General features: G+C 35.3%; 1 pseudogene; it reads right to left on the reverse strand.

Annotated features, from left to right (window-relative positions):
• Positions 1–416: 416 nt before the first annotated feature.
• Positions 417–1,409, reverse strand: LOC116904339 (annotated as a pseudogene).
• Between the last annotated feature and the right edge of the window lie 16,897 nt (positions 1,410–18,306).

Genomic DNA, 18,306 nt, shown 5'->3' on the forward strand with positions numbered 1-18,306 from the left:
AGAAAGACACTAATAGGAGAGAAAAACATGTTGCTGTTTTTAACATATATTTACTTTTCTTTTTTTACTTTATTAAATACTGAGTTTATTTCACATGTATATTTTTGTGTCCCTACAATTTCCACATCTGACCACTACTATTACTATGTCCTTATATAAGATTCCATACATATTTAAATCAAGTAAAGGGTGGAGTTCCATCCTTGAAAACTACACAGGCATTTTAGACAACACATTCTTTGCAATTGAACCTGGACAACATTTATCAAACACAGTGGGAAAAGTTCTCACTTTGCATTATAAAAATGACAAATATCAACAACAGAAATGAAGTAGGACAGAATATTTAAACTTTTAAAACCATTTTCTTAAAAAGACTTCCTCTGCTGCCAGAGATCGAATAGCCCCCTGGTTAGTCATCTGGAAACAATTAATATCACATAATTAATGAACTTGGCTTCCACTTTGAGAAGAGAGCCACCCTTTCTATATGTGCTTGCATTTTTGCCTTAATATCCTCTACAGAACTAGGTTCTTTTGGTGTTTTGAGAGTTTTTTCTGTTTTTTGAAGGACTCTTTACCCTTTCATCTTGGTGGTCTTGGTTTTAAGTCTTTTCCATTTTGCTTTGATTTGGCTGTGGTATTTCCTACAGTTTTCTTCACTGGAAAATTTTCTTCAGTTTCCTATTCATCAAAATCATCATCTTCTTCATTGTCCTCAACTACTACTACTACTACTTCTTCTTCTTCTTCTTCTTCTTCTTCTTCTTCTTCTTCTTCTTCTTCTTCTTCTTCTTCTTCTTCTTCTTCTTCTTCTTCTTCTCTTCTCCTTCTCCTTCTTCTTCTTCTTCTTCTCTTCTCCTTCTTTCTCCTCTTCCTCCTCCTCCTCCTCCTCCTCCTCCTCCTCCTCCTCCTCCTTCTTCTTCTTCACCAAGTTTTACTTTTTACTGTGAAACCATTTTACTTACCACCTCCAGGAGCAGATCTCTTTCCAGACATGCCTAACAATTTGACATTCTCCTCATCTTCTGACTGTGCATCTTCCTCTACAGCTACTAGGTGCTGTCCAATAATGTGCACAGGCCCTGAACCACACTTCAAGCTTAAGACCACAGATGGTGTAATTTTGAAGCCCCCAAGGGAAACTGTTGGTTGTACAGACATTTTCAAAGTTGCCTGTGTTACTTAACTGGATTGCCTTCATATTTCATTGCTTCTGCCTCTACAATGTGGATGTATAACTCATCTTTTGCCCCTAATCTTAAACTGACTGTTCATAATGATAATTGGTGCTCATTTTCATCATTATCCACTTTAAAGTGATAGTTTTTGTCAGGCTTTAGTTCACAACTGAAAAGGTAGTTTTGAGGCCTAAGAGCATGCATGTCCATGTCCATCGAGTCTTCCATGAGGTAGAGGTTTGCACTTTAGTGTGAGAGAAGCCAGAGGGAAAGAAACTGCCTGCTGTTCCACAGAACAGACACACAGGATGGAATCACACCTCATATATTTACTCTTCAAAGTTCCATGCATTTATACAATCTGTATTGGTCATATTTATCTACCTCCATCTCCCTTTAACATCTGCTTATACATTTATCTTTTTCCCATCCAGCTTCATGTCTTTTCAATTTTTATGTTATGAATAACCTTGAGACCATACAATATTACCAATATACCCATATGTAAGTAGATGTGTGGTCAATCCACAGGCTAACGGGCATACCCTCAGAGCACACATCCAAAAAGAAGAATGATTTTTCCCTCCCTTGGGAAAAATCCATAGTCAATATTTCTTCCAGTAATGGTGGAATTTTAAGAGCACATTCTCCATTCATGCATATATTTAATTGGCCAGATCTTGTGCAGGTATACCGTTTCCAGAAGGCAGCATCTCAAAACACTTGTGTCTGTCTGGCAGCTCTTATGCTTTTCCTGTCTATAATGTTCCCTGATCCTTGGACGGTGAGAGGTGGGTAGAGAAGATCCACCCCCAGCTGCGCACTCAGATATTTATACTCAACACTTTGACTAATTAGGAGAATCTGGATTAACTACTGCCTGCTGCAAGAAGAAATTTCTTTGACCGAAGTAGAGAACAGATAAAATCTACATCTGGATTCTCAATGCATATGAGATATTTTCTAGTATAATTTCAAATTGTAGAAATATATAACTCTTTATTGTTCCATCCAATTTTATGTCTTCTAGATAATTTCTTTTAAATGAAAGCTTCTTAACCATAAGTTCATCTTTTCTATACATGGATAAGAAACATTTCTTGCTTATTTTTAAATCAGGAAATTGAGTGAAACATTTTGGGCAAAAAAGAACCGACTTCCATAAAGAAAATAGAACATTTGGCCATTTTCTGGAAAGTAAAATAGACTGTGATGTACTGAGGGATTGGAAAGGAAGGGCAGAGAAGTTGGAGAAGTTCAGATTTGCTTGTCTCCAGGCCCATCTGATGTGCATTTCTCTTTAAAGTACTTTTCATAATATTAATATGTTGATTTATTTTCTTACATTGCTAACTCACTTTTAAATACTTCCAAATTAAAATTTAGAAGTATGTGTCTACCTGCTTGTCTATATGCATACCATGTGCATGTAGGTACAAATGAAGGTCAGAAGAGGACATTAAATTCATGTATAGGCTCTTGTGTGTCACCCAGCATGAATACTCAAGACTGAAGCTGGATGCTCTACAAAAGCAAGTGTTCGTAACTGCTTAGTCATCTCACTAGTACCATGCATAGTACATTTAAAATCCTTCTTATTTAAATGTTTCAAACTAATCAGGTATATTTTTGAAAGGTCACGGGCACTGTGTAATTCACGAACACTGTATTTTTAGATGTTGTTCCATCTTCTAAAAGATTTCATTCTTCCTACTAGGAAAAACAAATCTCTTCCAACAAGACCCAGTACATGTGCTTTTGATTCTTAAACATTTACTGTGTGTCCTCCATGAGGGGCTGTTTGATAATGCCCTATTGTTAATTAACCATGACATTTATTTTATTTCTCCTTTAGAACTAAGTAAATTGACACACATAAAATGAACGTTGAAGGGACTTTTATAAAATGGAGTCAGAAAAAATCATGCTAAAACACTATCTCATAACTGCTTTTTCTCAGAAGACAAGTGATGAACTTGAATACATAGAAGTGGTCCATCTTCAAAATTGACACTAAATAAGTTGAGTAAGTCCAAATACAGAATGGTATAGTAGTTACGAGCTTTGACTTGCTACATTAAAGATATCAACAATATTCTATTTTATCTCCACCAGCTCAGTTATTAAGCCACTTCAAATACCACATACTCTTAAAATTAGTCTAGAATTTTTCTAGCTTCTTAAAACTTTTTAAAAGTAGGAAGTGGTGGAGCATGAAGTATTAAGTGTTGAACCCTACTTCGTAACACAATATAGACTATATGAAGTTGGAATTTGATACAGATGTTATTAAAAGCACTATGGGTTATGGGTAGATTAGATTGAGGTTTTTTTTAATCTCTACTGAAATCTCATTATGATAGAGGGTTAGATCTTTTCCAGCAAGTTTCTCAGCATTCAATATTTATAATTATTCTTTTGGTACTTAGTATGAACTGTGTTTTTTCCAGGCATCTCTATCCTAACTCTTCTATTTGCTCTTTTTATTTTGATAAAGGAATTGAATAATTATTCCTCCCTATTGTGCCATCTTAGATTACATGTAGGCAAACATTTTATAGGTATTTGACATACAACATTAGGTGCCTAGCACACATTGGTAAGCAATACAAGTTCTCACATTCTCATACTACATATTCCTATTTGTTAACTCTCCAGTGACTGAGAATGGCTTAGAAAATTAAAAAATTATTGCGCCTTCCTGTAATTCACTTTTTTATTAATATTTTCTGGGGCCTTTTTCTTTATTTTTATTTTGCCCTGCTGCTTGCCAAATTAAAAAAAAATACGTTTCATTATATATGAAGCTAAGTAATAGAAAAATAAAATACATTTATGTATATTATTATTTTTATTATCATTATTATAAGCAGCCATAGTAGCAGATTTTTTTTCATGACAGAGGGTTTCATGGATCCTAATTAGATCTCGAACTCCTATAACAGGGAGGCTTTTTGAACTCTTTCTCCTTTTCCTGCCTCCTACATAATTTGATTTAAAGGGTATAAAACACCATACTCACATATCTGAGTCATTTGACATATTTTCATGATTATTCATAATTTGCATGATTATTAAGTCATAACTATGGTAATTATTTTTACAATTTTATCTATTTCTGGCTATCTCCCTTCTAGACGTATGATTGGAATCTACAGGATGTAGATTCTACTTCCTGATGTCTTATTGGTATTTCACATAGAAGAATTATAAGTGGAAGTGACCCATGTCCCTTCTGCTGGAGGATACTTGGTTCCTCATGAGGAAACATTGCCCTGCCTTCCATTTTCCCTCTGCCACAGCAAACTCTGGAAGTGAATGATGTCTTCCCCATCAGCATGAGTCCATGGGTGTTCCAATCCTGTTAACCTGACCTACCCTGGGTAATACAAAACCACAGAGGATTTCAAATTAAATTTCACTTGAGATAGAAGAGCTGATATTTTTAGTTAAGTTCATTCAGCCTACATAACCTGACAGGGAGCATAAAGACACTGAGAATCGATCTTTCTCAGATGTGCGTGACTGACAAATTCTTCCCTGCGGAAAAGTGAAAGGATTGCCTTGCTGAACTACCATGATAAAGGTGTACTGTGAAGGCTTGGTAACTATCTTATTTTTGCTACTCTTCACATTATAGCAATGTCTTTCAAGGTAAATAAATAAACAAACATACAAGCACATTTCTAGTACTTTAGGGACTGCTGTTTATACTGTTGAGGCCATCCATTCATTACACCTTCATTAGAAGCACAGTTTACAGTCATATCTTCATTTCATACAACAAGATACTCCCTTCAAGTCAAACAAGTTGACTTATGCTCTACATCATATGACCCTCTAGGTTCTAGAGATTAAACCACAATTGTAATATGGTTTAACACATGACTTTAAATTCCACAGACACTTCATATCTTTCTACATCATGTCAACTGAAATGGATATATCCTACAAGGAGGATAAAAACAGCTAAGTCTTCCTGCTAAAACATGAAATGTTATTTTGAAAGGCCATATTCCAACAGTTAATACAGTGATAACACGGCAAGTCTTTCATCAGAAGGCAAATTCATTGATTCAAAATATAGTCAGTATTCTTGTGTCACTGAACTTTCTAAATTTAAATATAAGTATTGTTTGCTTGTTACCTTTAGTTTTTACCATTCATTAAATGTGTCCATTAATTTTTCATTATACTGTGTAAGACTAGAGATTACATAAGTGCTATAATTTAAAATGTTTTTATTTATCTTTGACAAACCTCTTAGATACCACATTTTTTGTTAATTTTATGTATTACTGGCAACTAAACTTATTCTATTATTGTGTAATGTCTATTTTACATAATGGAATATTTAACTTTTGAAAAGAGTACACATTAACTGTTCCATAAGTACTTGACTTTTGTGAAAAGGATATAAATGGATAATATTGTAATATTTGAATGCTAACAATACTGTTTCTTGGCATTATCCTGTTCAGTTGTTCAAATTTTCAGTACTTTCAGATTTGTAACATGTAAGGTCTAGTTATTGGAAGGAAAAAGATCATGCCAATATGTGAATTCTTCCATTTCATCTAGGCAGAAGTAAAGGAATGAGATTGGACTTTAGATCTAAATTAATGTCAAGTCCTTGAGACATTTTAGAGCCTTAAATTATTATTTTGGAGATTTATTTCATTTTGGATTGTGTGTACACGTCTATGTGTCTGTGCAAATGAATGTAGGAGCTTTCAGAGGCCAGAAGAGAATATCAGAGCCACGGGAGCTGGACTTAGAGGTTGGTGTGAACTATCCAATATGGATGTGAGTGCCAAGATCTAAATTTGTATCCTATGTAAGGGCAGTATGTGTTCTTAACCACTGAGCAATCTTTCCTGGTCCATAATGTCCTAAATTTTTCATAAATATTATCACCTCTCTCTGAAAAGTAAACACTTCTGAGATGGTGAGATGACTTATCAGGTGAAGGCTTTTGACATGCAAGACAGACTAATGACCTAAGTTTGATTCCTGGAAACTAGAAGATAAAAGGAGAAAACTGCGTGTATAATGTTGTCCTATGATCTCCACAAGCAAACTATTGTATACACATAATCAGAGCAGGTATATTATCCATGCACACAATCAAATAAACAATAACAAATAAACATTTTATTAAGATTGATAAAACATTCCTTCTACATACAATTTTAACTATTTTATCTAAAACAGCATGTACCAATATGTTCTGTGTATAGAACTGTTGTCATACTTAATATAATTTTTATGTATCTTAAATATCAAATGCTGAAGGCTCATCTTATCTCTTTGCCATGCATGCTGGTGCAACCAGCCTTCTACCTGGCTCCTCTTTTGATGTCAAGCAAAATGTGGCCATAGGCTGCATCTGCATGAAGAGAACATTAAGCTGATGACTGATCATTTGCTTGTTGTTTACTAAAGCTCAGTGCATCTTCTTTAACCTGAGGGAAATTCAAGTTATTCAGGTATTAAAAAGTCCAGTGTCTGTCTTTTTCATTTCCAATTTCATCAGCTGCTTCTTGTATTCAGGGCAGTGTTTTAAGTCTGTGTCTTACTTATTTTCCTAATTGCTGTGACAAAATGTCTTTGAACTCTAACCCATCTCTGCAGTTAACAACCGTGTGTCTTTTCATATGGCTTACAAACTGACCAGATAGATACTTCTCCTTTCTTCGGTTTTCATTTTACATTTGAAACAAAAATCTTAATAGTTTATGCAAAGATATACATTACTACAAGGTGACAACATTGCATTTAGGGAATTTCTGCTTACAATCTGTGATGGTTTTCCTGGTTTTCAAGTTGACTACATCTGCAATGAACTGCAATCCAGAAGAGCACATCTGTGATCCAGAACTCGAGGTTGGAAGATGCAGGTTTCTGACCTGGATCTTGACATGGAGATCTTGAGGCACAGTGGTTATTCAGCTTAGTTAGGACCAGGCAAGGTAGCACCTATCTTTAGTTCCAGGAGACAGAGGCAAGCAGAATTCTAAATTCAATTTCAGCTTGAGACAAAGGAAATTCCAGATCCAGGCTTGGGGTGGGGGGGTAAACAACTTTAACCTGGCCCACATCTTCTGCTGGAGGTCTACATAAGGACATTGGACTAAATTGCAAACACATCTCTATTTCTACAGAAGACAAGCTGAAACAGCTAGCCTCAATGGACTAAACAACTACTAAATGCTTGGACTTCTATGCATAGCTGCCCATTGTTGGGTTAGTTGGACTACAGACTGTAAATCATGACAATAAATCCCCTTACTCATAGAGACATACTGTAAGTTCTGTGACTCTAGAGAACCCTGACTAATACACAATCTAATTCATACTTAACTCACTAGCTAACCAAGTGTAGAGTTCTGAGGGCCAGTTCATCCTTTCCTTGAATCAAGATGATTTCAAGTGTTGGTATAGCCTACTCACAGTAGTATTCAACAAGAATGCTTGGGCTTTATTTTTACAACACCCAGAGTTGACATTCATTATAGTTATCTTACTATATTTCAATAAACAGCACCATGTGTTTAAAACATGATATTTTGTCAATTGTTTAACATGCTATAATAATTTATTTGAAAGGAATAATAATATTAATTGTTGTTAATACAGCATTAACAGTAATATTAATACTGTATCTAATATTGGTTATGAGAAATAGAATCTCCTAGATCATCATAGGTAGGATAAAAAGATATAAAAATGAAGAAATAAAGGCTAGGATTATGGCTCAGAGGTTAGCAGGACTGCAAGTTCTTAGACAAAACCTGGTTTCTATTCCTACCATGCATATGGTCATTTAAATCAAAGTATAATTCTAGTTCTTGATCTAAAATCCCTCTTCTTGCTTCTGTAGATGTTCAACATGCATACACAACAGACATGTACGTGATGGCAAAACATTCATATGCATACAATAAATATTTTATTTTTTTTAAAAAAAGAAAGCAAGTGAAAAGTAATTTAAAACTTGTTCTGAAACACATCTGTCTTTTCACTTTCTATGCCAAAACAATAGACAGAAGTACGAGGTAATTGGTTGTCATGATTTCAGCATCACTTGTAATTTTTGTATATTACTTACAATTCATATTATATCATTTATAAACCACTAAGTAGTCTTTTTTGGTGGGAGTATTTGACTTACACTTGTATACTGCTGTTCATCACCTAAAGAAGTCAGAACAGAAACTTGAGCAGGACAGGTACCTGAAGGCAGGACCTAACATAAAACTCATGGAGGGGAATTGACTACTGGCCCACTGATTGTTCAGTATGCTTTCTTATAGAACTCAGGGTCACCAGCCCAGGGATGGCACCCCTCAAACTGGGCTGGGATCTTTCTCATCAATTGCTAAGTAAGAACATTCCTTTCCACTGGATCTTATGAAGTTTCTTCCTTTCAGATAATACTGTCTTGTGTCGAGTTGACATAAGACTAGCCAGCACACTTGCTAAGATTTGAAAATCTAAAAGTGAGTTCTGTTTTTTGTTTTTGCTTTTCTTAACTCAGGGGTGGGGGAGGAGTGTCCAGCTTCTAGCTCCTATTCAGGGGTACACAATTTGAGATCTATAAGCTGACCATCTGCATGTATTCCAATCCCTTCACCAATATCTGGCAAAGATGCAGCTTCCTGTTCCCTATGTCTAACACTCGGAATACCAGTACCTGAATCTCCAAGGTAAATACCTGGAAACTTAATTAATTTCCCAGAATATTTTTGCTACTAACTAGACTTTGAATATAACTGTTTAATGAACGGTGACCAAAGAATCAATACAAAATTGTATACTGGTATTTTTTAATCCTAGAGAATGTGGATATTTTTAATTAATTAATTAAATTTACACACAGTCCTCAGATTTCCCTCTTTCCTCTCCTCCCTGTCCTTTCCCCATCTCCCCAAGGCCTTCCATGAATATCAACTACCTCTGGAATACTAATTGCAATAATGCTAGGCACACCCTTTCCTATTGAGGCTAGATGAGGCAGCAAAGTAGAAGAATAGGGTCCCAAAAGCAGGTAACAGAGTCAGAGATGTACTCTGCTCCTGTAGCTAGGAATCCCATGTGAAGACCAAGCTACACAGCTGTAACATACATGCAGATGGACCAGGACTGTCCTAGGTAGGCTCCCTGTTTGGCAATTCAGTCTCTTTGAGCCCCTATTGGCCCAGTTTAATTTATTCTGTAGGTTTTCCTGTGGTTCCTATAATTCTTCCTCCCTAATGTGTGTATTTTTACCTATCAACTACAGGGTTAATTAAACTTCACTATCATTTAAAATATTTACTTTTACCTACCATATTATTTACATTAAGTCTTAGGTTACTCTTCTAAATTTGAAAATATTGAATGTTCACTTCATGTCAAAATTATTGTTATTTAATATATGTATTTTGTGTTAGGTAATTTTTTGCTGTTGTGACAAATGCCGTGGTCAGAAACTATTTAGGGAAGATATACTTTATTTTGGCGTATGGGTCTGAGGGGTAGATCCTATAATTGTGGGAAAGACATGGCAGCAAGTGGTTGAGCAATGAACTGGAAGATCATAATTCCCTTCCTGTTCAAGAAGCAGCAAGAGAAAAGGATATGAACCAATCATATTAACTCCCAAGCCTAACCTTAGTGATGTATTTCCTCCTGCAAGACTACATGTACTAAAAGTTTCTTTCAAAACAGTGCCACCAAGAAGAAAGTCAGTATCCATTCCTCTGTTGAAGGGCATCTGGGTTTTACTCAGCTATCAAAAACAACGACTTTTATGAAATTCATAGGCAAATGGTTGAACTGGAAAATATCATCCTGAGTGAGCTAACCCAATCACAGAAAGACATACATGGTATGCACTCATTGATAAGTGGCTATTAGCCCAAATGCTTGAATTACCCTAGATGCCTAGAACAAATGAAACTCAAGACGGATGATCAAAATGTGAAGGCTTCACTCCTTCTTTAAAAGGGGAACAAGAATACCCTTGGCAGGGAAGAGAGAGGCAAAGATTAAAACAGAGACTGAATGGACACCCATTCAGAGCCTGCCCCACATGTGGCCCATACATATACAGCCACCCAATTAGACAAGATGGATGAAGCAAAGAAGTGCAGACCGACAGGAGCCGGATGTAGATCGCCCCTGAGAGACACAGCCAGAATACAGCAAATACAGAGGCGAATGCCAGCAGCAAACCACTGAACTGAGAATAGGACCCCATTGAAGGAATCAGAGAAAGAACTGAAGAGCTTGAAGGGGCTCTTGACCTCATATATACAACAATGCCAAGCAAACAGAGCTTCCAGGGACTAAGCCACTACCTAAAGACTATACATGGACTGACCCTGGACTCTGACCTCATAGGTAGCAATGAATATCCTAGTAAGTGCACCAGTGGAAGGGAAGCCCTGGGTCCTGCTAAGACTGAACCCCAGTGAACTAGACTGTTGGGGGAGGGCGGCAATGGGGAGGGTGGGGGGGGAACACCCATAAGGAAGGGGAGGGGAAGGGGATGTTGCCCGAAACCGGAAAGGAATAACACTCAAATGTATATAAGAAAATATTCAAGTTAATTAAAAAAAGTCAGTATTTAAATACAGGTGCTTAAGAATGATGTTTCTCATTCAAATCACCAAAGTTTGTTAGAATATATTAGAATCTGTCCTTTATGTGGAACATATGCACTAATTAGTATTATAATTCTAAAGAAGTTATCATATCAATTACCAAGCAATCCAGCAATAAATTATTTTTCGATTTATTTCTAGAGTCATAAAATGTTGGCCTATATTGTTCAAATTTCAGTAATACAGTGTACACTTGAAGAAAGAATGTATTTACAAATTACTATGCATTTATAAAGAACAATTATTTAGCAGAGTGCAAGGAATATAAAATTGAAAAAGTGATTTAGGAATCTATTAAAAATATTTTATTTAAAGGAAACTAGAATATAAGCTTGGTTTAATTTGAGTGATAATTATAGATTGTTTTCAAAATGTTTATTTTAAGTTTTCACAATTTCACATATATATTATGTATTAGTTATTTTAATCCTCTAAATTGTCTTATTCTATCACCACTCTACTGAATGCCTTCATTTTTTCCAACAAGTTTCTCTCTTACTTTAATGTTTTTCCCCTTACAGATTGGGAGAAGTCATCATTTCATCCTAGATAGAAAAGAAACTTGTGAGGTTCCACCCTTCCCTGAGTAGCTATTGGCAATAATCATTTCTAGGATAAGACGAGTTATTTTCTTAAGTGATATAGCACTGGTATATTACCCATGCTCCATTATTTAACTTCCTACCCATGATCATCTAAACAACCATAAGTAGGCATATTTTTTTCTTTGACCTATAATGAACTATAACCTGATGAAGCCAGTGTAAGACTAGAAATAATCAAGAAAAAGATTAAATATTTTCTATGCTGAATATCTTATCTACTGCCCATTGATTTTATGATGAGAGCTCTCTGTGTCAGATGTACTGCTCCCACTGCATTTTTCTTTGAAGTTACATAATTAAGGACCATCGCTCATCAGATCTTATATAAAGCCGTGGAATTCAAGCCTCTGAGTCTATCATCTCACTATATAAAATTGCTTCAATAGTTGCATGTTTCCAGTGTTTTGTTATAATGATTATAAAGAGACTATGACAGGTGTCAAGCTTTGTGACAGACAGTTACTTGCTAATATCAGTGACCAATTCCATTCCCTCAATCTTCTGTTTATATTTTGAACCGAGAAAGATTGTAAGATGCCTTGGTTAGCAAAAATACATGTATTTTGAAGGCTAAAGAGTTTGCAGAAGGACCTAAATTCATCTTGCTTATCTATAGGTCACTTGTTTCTGAGAAAGTACTGTAATTACTTTATGTTTCTTTTATAGAAAATGGACTTATTTGAAGGAATAAATATTAAAATATAAACATAAATGATTTACAGGACATGAAATAAAATGGACCATTACTAACTTGGATATATTTCATTAGTCACTAATCTGTGAATGTGTCCCTTCACATAAATAATACTAATCTATATCATAACCATTGATAAAATGGAAGACATATATTACTTTTAATAATTTCTGTATTTATCTCATTTTAAGTGAACAAATGTTCTTATATAAATCATATGGCTATGTTCCTCAAACTGTCATCATTCTTGATATCAGGTCATATTTTATTTCATCATGATGTGTAGAAATAGGATTAGTGTTATATTTCTAATTCTTTTGTAATGCAATTTCTTATGATTAATGTTCTTTTTCCTCCGGAGAATTGTTATTATCTAGATGTTTTTCACAGAACTCTTCTGTTATTTACCATCTACTTTTCAGTATATTTCTGTGCCTATTAAAATCAAAACATGGAAATCTTATATAAAGGAGGGAATGACACCTTATTCTTCTTATCAAATGCCTTTCCTTTTGTGTTTGTAATGCTAATATTTTCTATTCATCTATTCCTGCCCTTTGGGAAAAAAGCTTTATTACAGTTTGAATTGTACCTACTCCAACTCCATTTGTAATACTTATAGACTTTACTTTTTTTTAAAATTTGGATGGTATTCTTATCCTTACATGGTTTTTAGTTGATCATGATTTGAAGTACACTACTCCAGTCATATATCACTTGAAATACCAAATTGCTTTATGTCATCTATAACGTTGATAAATTATGTTTCTATTGGTACTAAAATGCATCAAAACCAAATTAGCATAACATCTCTAGAGAGAACTCCCCAAGGATTACTATTTTGTGCTCAGCCAACTGACTATAATATCTCTCATATTTGTGAAAATCGCTTCATTTATTTCAAATTTAATGAATCTAGGTTTTATCTTACCTTTACTTTCTATATTGCTGCAAGTAAGTATTTCATAAAACATGGAAGGTGTTATGCAGACAACTAGTGAAGAAAAAATCATCAACAACTTTACCTGTCTGTGAAATATATCAACTGAAATACCAGTCCACTAGGCATGATTAGCTCATGTGTGAAATGGTAACACAACTATCATGGGTATTCTCCTCAGTGGATTTCAGTCCTATTTCATAGTTGAGAATTCCATGTCTGGTATTGTAAACCTGTTGAAAAACCATTGTGTAGAAAAGTTATAGATTTATGTGATTGGTGGCAGTGGCATTTACCTAAATTGATATGTTTGTGGCCATAGATAAGGTAAGGCTACTCTCAGCTTGAATAAGAAATGCTTCTCTTTGCAGTCAACAGAAGCCAATACAGACACAAATGGTTGCTCAAGGCACTATGGATAAGTGTTGGTTGACTACTCAGCCATAAATAAGATACTCAGCTACTATAAGACTGAGAGAACATTCTAGAAGGGCTTCACCACTGAATTACCCTTCCAGACCCTTTATTTTTTCTATTCATGGATAGCCACATACAAGCTTTGCTTGCTATTTTTATTAGATGATTGAATTTGTCTTTTGCTTGATTTTACACAATTTCAAACAGTTTGTTGGTCACATAAATGTTACTGATACACCTTGAGCATAATCTTGGCAAACTACCTCCTCACCACTGCTGACATAGATGTTTTAGTATAAGAGTAAATTTTTTGGGATGGAGAAGACCAAAGCAAAACAAAATTTCTGCTCTCCTATTGAACTCATCACATAGTGGTTTCAATCTGTTTTTGGAATACTTCATATATAAACATGATTTAAAAAAACCTTAATTGCTATACCATAACTGAAGATAAAAATTGCTACTCTTATGCTAGAAATGAAAAATTAATCTCTAAACCTGTTTTCATCAATTACTGGTTAAAGCCTCTCAGGTGGCAGTTATGCAAAGGACCTGTCTGTAACCATATCATAACATCATTAATTGTGTAAAGGGGGTCTCTCTCTCTCTCTCTCTCTCTCTCTCTCTCTCTCTCTCTCTCTCTCTCTCTCTCTCTCTCCATGAGCCTCAAGATAGACCAATCATTAGCTTTTCCTTCAACTCGTAGTGCATCTTTACTGCTACACCTCTTAAAGGGAGGACAAATTGTCAGTAGTTTCGTGGCTAGACTGGTGTCCTAATCCCTCTATTAAAAGACTTTTGTGGTTATTGGAGGTGACCATTCAGTTTCGGGATCCCCTATTGCTAGGTGTCTTAGCTAGAATCACCCTAATAGATTCCTGGGAGTTTCCATTGTCCTAGGTTTCTAGCTCATACCAGAGATGAGCCCAAATAGTCAAACATTAGGTTGAACTTGAAGAATCCTGTGGAAAAGGGTGAAGAAAAATTGATGGAGCCATAGAGGTCAAGGACAACATAAGAAAACCTATAAAATCAAATAACCTATAAAATCAAATGAGACTCACAGAGACTGATCCACTGGAGAACATGCATGATATGGATCTAGACTTGCTCTACATATGTAACAATTTTCTATCTCCATCTTTATGTGGGACTACTAACAGAAGAGGTAGTGGCTGTCTTTGTCTTTGTTACCTGCCTTTGAGTCCCATTCCCCTAAGAGGGCTACTTTGTGTAGTCACAATAGGAGAATATATGGATGGTCCTTCTGTGACATGATATACACAGGTAGATTAACCAAGAAGGCTGTATTCTGTATTCTGTATATATTGTTTTCTGTATTCCTCAGTTGAGAATTCTTAGTTTAGCTCTGTACCCCATTTTTTAAAGATTTTTATTAGATATATTTCTTTACGTACATTTCAAATGTTGTTCCCCTTCCCGGTTTCCTGTCCATAAGTCTCCATCCCCTCCCCTCCTCTTCCCACATATGGTTATTCCCCCCCCATTCCCCTTGCACTGAGGGTCCAACTTTGGCAGGACCAAGGGCTTCCCCTTCCACTGGTGCCCCAACAAGACTATTCTCTGCTGCATATGCAGTTGGAGCCCTGGGTCAGTCCACGTATAGTCTTTTGGTAGTTGTACCCCATTTTTTAATATGATTATTTGATTCTCTGGAGTCTAACTTCTTGCATATTTTGTATATATTAGAAATTAGCCCTCTATCAGATGTAGGATTGGTAAAGACCTTTGCCCAATGTGTTTGTTGCCATTTTGTCCTATTGACAGTGTCCTTTGCCTTAGAGAAGCTTTGCATTTTTAAGATGTCATAGTTGTTGATTCTTGATCTTAGAGAATAAGCCATTGGTGTTCTGTTTAGAAAAATGTCCCCTGTGCCTAAGTGTTCCAGGCTCTTTTCCCACTTATTCTTCTATTACTTTCAGTGTATTTGGTTTTATGTGGAGGTCTTTGATCCACTTGGACTTGAACTTTGTACAAGGAGATAAGAATGGTCAATTTGCATTCTTCTACATGTTGACCTCCAGTTAAACTGGGATCATTTGTTAAAATGCTGCTTTTTTTCCATTGGATCATTTTAGCTCATTTGTCAAAGATCAAATGGCCATAAATGTGTGGTTTATTTCTGGGTCTTCAATTCTATTCCATTGATCTACTGCCTATCTCTGTACCAATATCATGCAGTTTTTTTTCCACTATTGCTTTGTAATACAGAGGTCAGGGATGCTGATTCCTTCAGAAGTTCTTTCGTTGTTAAGGATAGTGTTCGCTATCCTGTTTTTGTTTTGTTTTGTTTTGTTTTGTTTTGTTTTATTTTTCCTTTCCAAATGATTTTGCAAATTGCTTTCTAATTCTGTGAAGAATTGACTTGGGATTTTGATGGGGATTGCATTGAATCTGTAGATTGCTTTCTCCAAGATGGCCATTTTTACTATATTAATTCTGCCAGTCCATGAGCATCCATGATCTTTCCATCTTCTGGAGATCTTCTTCAATTTCTTTCTTCAGAGACAAAGTTCTTGTCATACAGGTCTTTCACTCACTTGGTTAGAGTCACACTGAGGTATTTTATATTATTTGTGGCTATTATAAAGGTTGTCATTTCCCTCATTTCTTTCTTGGCCTATTTATCCTTTGAGTAGAGAAAGGCTACTTATTTGTTTGAGTTAATTTTATATCTAGCCAATTTGCCGATGTAGTTTATCAGGTTTAGGAGTTCTCTGGTAGAGTTTTTGGGGTTACTCAAGTACACTATCATGTTATCTGCAAATAGTGATATTTTGATCTCACTTTTCAATTTGCATCCCTTTGGCTTCATTTTGTTGTCCAACTACTCTGACTAGGATGTCAAGTGCTACATTGAATAGGTTGGGAGAGATTGGGCAGCCTTGTCTATACCTTGATTTTAGTGGAATTATTTCAAGTCTCACTCCATTTAATTCAAGGTTGGCTACTGGTTTGCTGTACATTGCTTTTACTATGTTTAGGTATGAGCCTAGAATTCCTGAACTTTCCAAGACTTTTATCATGAAAGGGTGTTGAATTTTGCAAGTGCTTCCTGAGCATCTAATGAAATGATAATTTGTTTCTTTTCCTTGAGTTTGTTTATACAGTGAATTATATTTATGAATTTCTATATATTGAACCACACTTGCGTCCCTTGGATGAAGCCTACTTGATCATGGTGAATGATTGTTTTGATATGCTCTTGGATTCGGTTTACCAGAATTTTATTGAGTATTTTTGCATCGATATTAGTAAGGGAAAATGGTCTGAAGTTCTCTGTCTTTGTAGTGTCTTTGTGAAGTTTAGGTATAAGTGTAACTGTGGCTTCAAAGAACAAATTTCATAGTGTTTCCTCTGCTTTTATTTTGTGGAACAGTTTAAAGAGTATTGGTATTAGGTCTTCTTTGAATATCTGATAGAATTCTGGTCTAAACACATCTGTTCATGGACTTTTTCCATTGGCAGACTTTGGATGAGTGCTTCTATTTCTTTAGGAGTTATGGGACTGTCTAGATGGTTTATCTGCTCCTGATTTAACTTTGGTACCTGATATCTGTCTAGGAAACTGTCCATTTCATTCAGATATTCCAGTTTTGTTGAATATAGGTTTTTGTATTAGGATCTGATGATTTTTTGAATTTCCTCAGATTCTGTTGTTATTTCTACCTTTTCATTTCTGATTTTGTTAATTTGGATACTTTCTTTGCGTCCTCTGGTTAGATTGGCTAAGGGTTTATCTATCTTGTTGATTTTCTCAAAGAACCAGCTCCTGGTTTTGTTGATTCTTTGTATAGTTCTTTGTGCTTCTACTTGGTTGATTTCAGCTCTGAGTTTGATTATTTTTCTGCTGTCTACTCCTCTTGGGTGAATTTGTTTCTTTTTGTTCTAGAGCTTTCAGGTGCGCTCTGAAGCTGTTAGTGTATGCTCTGTCTAATTTATTTTTGCAGGCACTCAGAGCTATTAATTTACCTCTTAGCACTGCTTTCTTTGTATCCCTTAAGTTTGGGTATGTTGTGCCTTCATTTTGATTAAATTCTAAAATGTTTTTAATTTATTTCTTTATTTTTTCTCCTTCACCAAATTATCATTGAGTAGAGTGTTGTTCAGTTTCCATGTGTATGTGCACTTTCTGTTGTTTTTGTTGTTATTGATGACCAGCCTTAGTCCATAGTGATCTGATAGAATGCATGGGATTATTCAATATCCTTGTTGTTGGAGGGACCTGTTTCTGACCAATTATATGGTCAATTTTTGAGGAAGTACATGAGGTGCTGAGAAGCATTTATATCTTTTGTTTTAGGATGAAATGTTCTATAGATGTCTGTTAAATCCATTTGTTTCATAACTTTGTAAGTTTCACTATGTCTCTCTTCAGTGTCTGTTTCCATGTTCTGTCCATTGATGAGAGTGGGGTCTTGAAGTCTTCCACTATTGTGTGAGGTTTGTTTGTGCTTTGAGTTTCTTTTATGAATCTGGGTGCCCATGCATGTGGAGCATAGATGTTCAGAATTTAGAGCTCATTTAGTACATTTTTACTTTCATGTGTATGAAGTGTCATTCTTTATCTTTTTTTGAAAACTTTGGTTGAAAATCACTTTTATTTCATATTAGAATGGCCACTCAATCTTGTTCCTTAGGATCATTTGCTTCGAAAATTGTTATCATAGCCTTTTACTCAGAAGTAGTTTCTGTCTTTGTCACTGAGGTTTGTTCCCTGTATGCAAAAAAAAAAAAAATGCTGTGTCCTCTTTTTCTATCCAATCTGTTAGTCTACATCTTTTTTATTTCAGAATTG

This window comes from Rattus rattus, chromosome 6, assembly GCF_011064425.1.
Source record: "Rattus rattus isolate New Zealand chromosome 6, Rrattus_CSIRO_v1, whole genome shotgun sequence".
NCBI classification, from domain to species: Eukaryota; Metazoa; Chordata; class Mammalia; order Rodentia; family Muridae; genus Rattus; species Rattus rattus.